At 49.5% G+C, this 6,000-nt stretch overlaps 1 protein-coding gene across 4 annotated transcripts in view; it reads right to left on the bottom strand.

Annotated features, from left to right (window-relative positions):
• REV1 (REV1 DNA directed polymerase) overlaps positions 1-4,109 on the bottom strand; it is a 64,325-nt gene extending 60,216 nt beyond the window's left edge. Inside the window, exons 1-2 of one of the 4 annotated variants that reach the window (XM_086769383.1) lie at positions 3,974-4,069; positions 2,944-3,320 (exon numbers count right to left, since the gene is read on the bottom strand). The gene's annotated coding sequence lies outside the window, so the exon portion shown is untranslated. Of the gene's footprint in view, positions 1-2,943; positions 3,321-3,973 lie in introns of all 4 variants that reach the window. The other 3 variants (XM_086769377.1, XM_086769372.1, XM_086769363.1) reach the window with 3 other exon arrangements.
• Positions 4,110-6,000: the final 1,891 nt, after the last annotated feature.

Consider the following 6,000-nt stretch of genomic DNA (forward strand, 5'->3'; position numbering starts at 1 on the left):
TCCCAATGCTCTAATGTTTCCTGAAAACAACAGGCACATTCAGAAACCAGGAACAGTATCTTTTCAATACAAACCATTATTTTAGTTCTTTAGTTCAACTGAGAGTTGCACTCAAAAGCACAAAATGGTAAAATAAATGTACTTCACTCAGTAAACTGCACTAATCATTTACCTTACATGCCACAGCATCATGGGCTTTCCTATTTGTAAGAATTATCAGCAGTCTCATTACTTCCTTTAAACAGCAACAGCTCCTAGGTTTCAAAAATGATGTAAGTGGAGTACAACCATTTGTCCAAGATGCTGACTCATCATGTCCTGGACTAACAGCTGATCTGAGTCACCTCAAAAAGATTAAGTCATAAATATGGTGGACAGAACTTTATTTTACTTTGGATATTCACTGACAACTAGAACCTGACCAAAAATGTTAGCAACAGTCCCCAGGATCCTGCCAAAATACACTGCACACCTTACCCTGCCAGAATACTGCCAGTGTCTAAGTCAACATGGAAAAACCTTAGAGAAGTTCTCAACCCTACTCTGTGCAGCTTCAGCTTTCACATTTTGGCATTCAAACCAATCCACCTGTATTTGCAAGAATGACTGTGGAAGGTACTTCAGCAGTATCTTCTCCCGAGTTCCATTAGCTTTCTCTTTTTCAGGATTATTTACTTTCATAAATCAAGAAGCTGAAAAGGTCTGCATGAATTCAAGCAGACCATATAGGGAGGTTACAGTCTATAATTTCCTTATGTTGGGATTTGGTTGAAGTACCTACAGATAGCTGGGTACAGAAAGCAAAACCAACACAGATGAGTTAACCACAACATGACTAAGCTTTACTTATGCAAGCAACTAAATTTCAAATCACCAGCTTCAGCACTACTAAATATATAGAATACCCATTGGGAAACCTGGAACTTTGAGATAGGAAATCAGTTTTAAATACGTAAGTAAATAATAAAATATTACTTTCTCTAAAAGCTTACACTGAAATTCAGGGACCATGGTCTGCCTAGGCATTTGCAGCAAAGAATAGGGAAGATACAAGAATTCTTTCTATGGGTACACCAAACTAAAAGCATCTCCTAGATGAATTTAATGACCACAGATTCCTTAACCGCAGCAGCAGCAGCCCTTTGGTTAGTTTTGAATATATAAGCCACAGGAATGGAAATTATCATCACAGCCCAGTATTTAAAGCTGCTCTACACACTCACCTCTCTTCCACTGAAGAGCAAGAAAGAAGAAGCGTTTCCTACTTCTGACTTCTATCTTATGAGCATCAATTACTCCACACGAAACATAGTAGTGGGAGGGGACCACAGACATGGAAGGCTCTCCTCCCTAAAAACATTTGTGTCTCCAATTAAAATGCTGTCTGGTTTCCACAACAGAGCAGAAAGCTGCTCTCAGGGAGAAGCACCACACAAATTTATCTCTTAAGAAAAGACACTTCCACACGTATACTATATTACACATGTTTAAGATTTCTCATGCTCTTTTGCATCCACTCAGATTTGCTCTCTTACTTGCAATTTTCTTTATAACTCCTCGGCCACTCTCATTTCTACTTGCTTCCAGTTTTTTCCTCATTTTGCTATGCTTAGGTAAACACATGGCACTATCACCAAATTAATCTACAATGTATTCTTGAGGGAGGGTTTCAACACTTGGATATTCTACTCCCTTGTTCTATCTATACCAGGCAAACACACTGCTAAGAGCTGACAGAGATCTCAGTGATAATAATACACACCTTTAATTAAAACAGAAGAATGTTCAATACAAAAGAATTCATTCTTCATGAAATGAATAATAGCTAACAAATTAAATGGGGACAGCACATGGCAGGGTCAGGCATGTTATTCTTTTCCTGCTTGTCCTGAACAACTGATTTATTAAAGAAAAAAAAAAGGTCTGTGTAATCATAATAATTTTTCCTATCTACTCAAAACCTGGTTTTGTGTTTGAATGATTCGCACTTTAAAAAAAAAAAAATCCCTCTAGTAACTGAAAGGGATGGTAGAAAGATTGAAAATTTGCCATTAAACTTCAAGACATCTGGCCCAAAGGATCAAAATCCAAATCAGCACGTAGTTAGAACGCACTATCACTGCATCAGAACAATCTGTGACTAAATAAGAGTACGTACATACTATCCAGAAAGATGGACTGGTGCTACGTTTGAAAGGCCAATTACTGAATAATGTATTGAAGACACGTATATAGCACACAGAAAAATGTACAATCAGTTTACTACAGAGGCTTGAAATATGCTAATGTATTTTTCCTATTAGAGCTTTACTTTTAAAGCAATCTATCTTCAAGTAGTTAAACATCAGCAAGTGACAAGGCAGGTGTCTGCACCGTTTCTCTACGAATACTGTCCTAGCAATGACCTCCAGTCTGACAGCTCGGGACTATTTACTAACAGGGATTTGGTACCTTGTCCAGAGGAAGAAATGGACTGAGTGAAAGACCAATATGGTGGCAATGAGTAATAACTACATGCTCGAGACAAGATGGCAAAGAATTTGGCAGAGATTTGGATTTCTGTGTCAAATGTCATACACCTTAGCGAGACAGAACTATTCCAGAAGTAAATTTTAACTCTAACCTCTTGCAACGAATGGTCATTAGGTAACTGTTCAAAACAGTTTCATCTCAGCAACATTAGCATCTAAATGAATAAAGAATTCAGATTGTAAAACTACAATTCTCTGTCTTTGCTTCTTTGGACTACAGTATCAAATTTGAGATTGGACCTGGATTATAAATCAAGAAAGAATAAACATCAACTCATCTTTTCATGAAGAAAATCAGCCCTGACACCTTGAAGACTTTTGACATTAATTTTAAAGCATCAGAAATAATAGGATATTACAGCATACAACATACTGATTTTTCTATCAAAAAATAATGTGCTTGTAATTTTACCTTTCTCTCCCTTCCTATGGTTAACATGCCATTACTGCCCATCTCCCATCAGGGGCTTTTTGCTCAGTGTCACAGGTCAAGTCAACGGTAACTATACAGCAAAATGCACCAACATGAGATGGGGAAGGGGTGAAGAAGGATCAGCAAATACATTTGTCCCTCGGTGTTTGCAAGCACAGGTTCTCTTCCTTTCAGCACACTGGTTATATCCAGCACTATTGCTCAGCAAATACAACTTGTGACAGACACGACAGAAAACCGCAGGTACACGTTGCTACAGCTGAGTGCCGCCGCGCGTGGTGTGTTCCAGAGGGAAAGGCTGCGCCAGGGCTTGGGCTTTCCTTCTCCTCCTCCTCCTCCTCCTCCAACCCATTTCCCTGCAATGACCCCGCAAGCTGGCAAAACCCCCGCAGCCTCGTTCGGGCTCTGCCCTGGGAGCCGTGTTGTGTCTGAGGCGCAAGGCCCCCATGTGACAGACACACACTCACGCACACGCACCGGTGCCGCGGCTGGCGGGGGAGGGGGAGGCGCGGGGGCGGCCGGCCCAGACGTGCACACACCTGGCACACCCTCCCCAACTCGCAGAGCGCGCGCGCGCGCGCAACCGCGCGCGGCCGCCCAGGGGTCCGGCCCCCTCCCCTCCTCCGCGCGCACAGCCTCCCGCGCGCGGGGAAAGTGGGGCCGAGCCAGGCCCCCGCGCCGGTTACATAACCCCGCACGCCACCCTTCCTTCCCGTCCTCCCTCCCCTCCCCTCCCGCCCCGCCGATCCCCGCGCTGGGGCAGAGCTGCGGCGGGGAGACGGGAGAGGACCAGGCCGCGGGCCCAGGGAGGGGCTGAGGCAGGGCAGGGGCTGCGCGCCGGGCGGCTGCCTCAGGCTCCCCGTTCCTTCCTCCCTCCCCCCCCCACCCCTCCCCGAAGCGCCCCCCACACGGGGTCGCGCTCACCAGCGCCAGGCGGCCATGGGGGCCAGGGGCCGCCGCGCCGCGAGGGGAAAGACGCCCGCTCCGGTAGCCTCGCGTCGCCACTCACCTTTCGCCGCGTCCCAGACGCACATTCCCGGGGCGCCGCAGCCGCCGCCTGCCCTGCCGGGCCGTGTAAGGGCTTCACATCGCGGCTCCCCCCCCCGGCACGGACGGACGGACAGACAGACGGACGCACGCACGCAACCACCGCCTCCTGCCCGCCTTCCTCTTCCTCCTCCTCCTCCTCCTCCCCAGCTCTCAACCCTGGCCGCGCTCTCTCTCTCTCTCTTTCCTCCTTCCTTCCTTCCTTCCCCCCTCCTTCTCCTCCCCCTCTCGGTGTCCCCAGCAGCAGCCCCTCCTCCCCCCGCCCTTCCTGCGAGCGCGTCACGAGAGAGTCTCGCGCCACCAACCGCCGCTCGGTCAACAAGCGGCGCGCGCCGGGCGGGCAAGGCGGGCGGGCCGGCCGGGGCGCCCCCTAGCGGCTCGCGCCCCGCGGAAAGTCGCGTGCGGCGCCGCCAGGAGGGCGGGGGAGCGCTGGTGCCGGGCACGTGACGGCGGGGAAGGGAGGGGCGGGGCGGGGCGGGCGCGAGAGGCCTCGCGCGCCTCTCCGGCTTCACCCCGCCCTCCCGCCGGGGTGAGCTGCGGAGGGCCGCGGGGCGGCGGCGCCCCCTGGCGGCGCGACGGGCGCGCCGCAGGCGCGGGAGCTGCTGCAGCGGCGGCGCGGGCAGACATTTCAGTTTCACAGCGGGACGGCAGCGGAGCGGATCGTTGTGCCGAGTGGAGCCCAGCCCTTCCGCTTCCAAGGGCCGCCGGGAGCCATCGGCTGACTGGCGGAGGCGTCCTCCTTCCTGACCAAGCCCCTTGGCGGTGACGGCGGGTGGGGGGGGATCACGACCCAACCCTGTCCCGGCTCTGGCTGGGTCCTGTTGGCAGGAGAGGGGCTGAGCCAGGTTCAGGCCTCACCAGCCTCACGCTGGAAGGGATTTCTCCCACGGGAAAAGGGCCTGCTTGTTCGCCTCACATGCTGGAGATGGGAATAACCCTCCAGCTCCTCGCATGTGATTCTGCATTTTTGACTAGCCAGGTTTCCAAAAGAGGTGCAAAGATGCTACCTGCTCTTCTCTGGCAACTTTCAAATCCAGCAGCCGTTTCAGGCCGGTTTGAGGAAGGGATCTCAGCCTCAACAATACAAAGCCTACGGGTCTGTTAGAAAGAGCAGCAGTGAGGTAGCCTGAAAGCTCAAGGTAATTTCCTCGCTGAGCTTTCTCGCGCCAGCCAGCACGCTCCCGTGCCAAACCAGTCACAGCACACATTGGGCCCTTCTCCAGTTCTCCCCCAGTTACGGCTCATGGGAGAGCTGGGGACACTGTGAAGTGTGTCTGTGAGGAGGCTGGAAAGAAGGAAAGACCACTTGTGGGGGAAGACATAGGGCACGTGGGGATCCTTGTATAGGAAAGTGGGTGTTATTGTGGTATGGGAACGTAGGGGAAATGAGACACAAATCCTTAGGAAACCAGACATTATTAGTTGTGCTTCTTACAGAAAACTTACTGCTGAGTTACCAGTTCAAATTCTGTTACATGCAATTAGTTTTACACATAGAAGATAGCACCAGTCCTACAACTGTGTCCACTTAGATAAATCTGCAAGGAGTACTCATTGATACTGGGCAAAACTCCAGTTTGGCTGGAAGCACATCAGACTACCTACATGAACTCAGTGCCAGGGATGAAGCTGTACATGTCTCTCTCCCTAAGAAAAGTGCTTATGTGGACTCTTCTTTTCCCCACCTGCATTGCCAGAACAGAGGAACATTTTGGGCCAGCATTTTCCAGTTTTGCTGAGAAACACCTCTACCAATCTCAGTCCTTGTCAGTCTGGAGCAAAGTAACTGTTAAAAGTACTGTGTGACTGGATGTGTGTATTATTTTTTTCCTTACAGAGCTGTTTCTCTAGAGGGCAGTTGTGGAGCAGAAAGGCAGAAAGACAAGTGGAACAGGGATTAATTTAGGCTAGCAAAACTGGCTTTTAAATGGTTAGTCAATGATTATATTTTATTGTTAAATAGATGCTGACATATAAGCAAATTATAAG

The sequence above is a fragment of the Chlamydotis macqueenii genome, chromosome 1 (assembly GCF_036417535.1).
Source record: "Chlamydotis macqueenii isolate bChlMac1 chromosome 1, bChlMac1.mat, whole genome shotgun sequence".
Classification (NCBI taxonomy): domain Eukaryota; kingdom Metazoa; phylum Chordata; class Aves; order Otidiformes; family Otididae; genus Chlamydotis; species Chlamydotis macqueenii.